The following is a 1863-nucleotide window of genomic DNA, read 5'->3' as shown; positions in this document are numbered from 1 at the left end:
TTATGATGTGACATATGTAATATTGTCTATTTTTCTTACGTTTCCTGAGAAGAGGTAATATATAAGAGTATTGCAGATGCCCCTGCTCACCTGGGTATCCGTCCCATCCCATCCCTGCCCTCTTCCCCGCGTGTCTCCGCCGGGGCTCTGCCTCTCTACCTCCACCTCGCTGGGAAACCGCGGGTGAGAGCACTTCCACAGGGACTGCTCTCATTTCCACTCCCTGCTGTTTTGCTCTTTTTTCAATTATTATGATTTTTTTCTTTTTCTTTTTATTTTTTTTAATAAGAATAAAACTACCCTACAGAACCTTGCATTGAAACCAAAAGCTGAGGGAGGGCGGGAGGGGATGGCGGCGACGGGCGGCGCGGCGTCAGCAGGCGTCCAAACCAGAACGACAGCTTTAAATGTGATATTTCCCAAAAAATTTCGTCCTCCTGTGGGAGGATGATGTGGCCACGGGGCCAGGGCAATGCTGTGGTGGTGCTGGTCAGGGCAATGGGTGCTTCCCTGGGGTTTTACTCCAAACTGGTGTTGTAGGGGTGTGCAGGGGCCCAAGGGATGTGTGCCACATGCTATGCCCCAGCCGTGTCCTTTGGTGGCTTTGTGGCATCTGGGAGGTGGCAGGTAGATAAGCAGGGTGGGCTGGCACAGCCTGGCTAGGGCAAGGACACCCTGGTGGTTGTGGGGCAGTGTGGGGACACGAGGTGCCACAGTGGCTGGGCCAGACCAGGTCCCCATGGCTGCCCACAGCTCTGGGGTTTCCTGCCCCCATCCCGGCTGGTGTGGGGACATGGGGACAGCATGTCCCAGGTCCGTGTCCCCACGGGAGGCAGAGCCCGGGTCACTGGGTGCTGGCCATAGCACCAAGCTGGATGAGGTGGCAGGAGAGATGTGGCTCTCTGGTGCCAAGCGTGGCACTGGGGTCCCATCTCCAGCCCCTTCCTCACATTCCCAACTCGAAATTCCAGCTGAAACCAAAGTGCCACATCCCAGCAAGGCTGGACATCCCAGAGTGGGGGTCCCACACCTGGGCTTTGCTCCATCCCTGTCAGAGCCCTTCAAACCCTCACCCAAACATCTCCTCCTCCTCCTCCTCCTCTGGGGGCTGCTGTAATCCCCTCCTTTTTCTTTGGGGTACCCCTCTGGATCCCGGTGGGTTTGATATCAGGGACAAGATGCCACCGTGTTCCCAGGCCCTAGGTACAGTGATGAGGTGTCTCCACTGCTGTGGCAGCCCCGGGGGCTCCTCTGATGCCACCAAAAGCCACAGCCCTCGGAGGGAGCTGTGGTGCCCGTGTCCCCCCTCCCTCCCGGCTGTGGGCAGCACCCATTCCCTGGTCCCGTGCGGGGCTGAGCCCTGCCCGTGTTACCCAGCCAGCCCTGGGGACGGGGGCACTGGGGCACAGGAGTCCCTGGAGGGCTGGAAACCAGAGCCAGGCGTGGGCTTTGGGGGCCAGCCCTGAGAGATGACGTGGTAGGACTTTCCTTCGGCATGCTGTCCCTCCCCTTGCTGTTCCCTGCTTTCTCTAAGTGTACTGTATGTTTGACCTGTGAAAGATGTAAACTTTATGATTCAGGTTATGTCTGTTCTTAACTCTGTATCTGTGTAATAAAGACAATTTAATATCTACCGGAGGCTCCATAGCCTGGGCTTGTGCTGGGTGCCTTCCCCTCCTGCTCCTGGCAATGCCCTGCACCTGGTGTCCTCAACCCAGGGTTGGGGGGTTCCTTACAGCCCCAGGGTCGGACACGGCAAAGGAGGGGTGTCCATGGCAGGGGGACTCAGGTGTGTCCCTAGGGAACCCAAAGGGATGTGTCCCCCCTTGGGGTGCCTCGCTGCTCCCCCTGTGCTGGGACCTG

The sequence above is a fragment of the Manacus candei genome, unplaced genomic scaffold (assembly GCF_025592945.1).
Source record: "Manacus candei isolate 608988 ecotype Guabito, Panama unplaced genomic scaffold, ASM2559294v1 h1tg000065l, whole genome shotgun sequence".
NCBI lineage: Eukaryota > Metazoa > Chordata > Aves > Passeriformes > Pipridae > Manacus > Manacus candei.
This window is presented reverse-complemented; position numbering follows the sequence as displayed.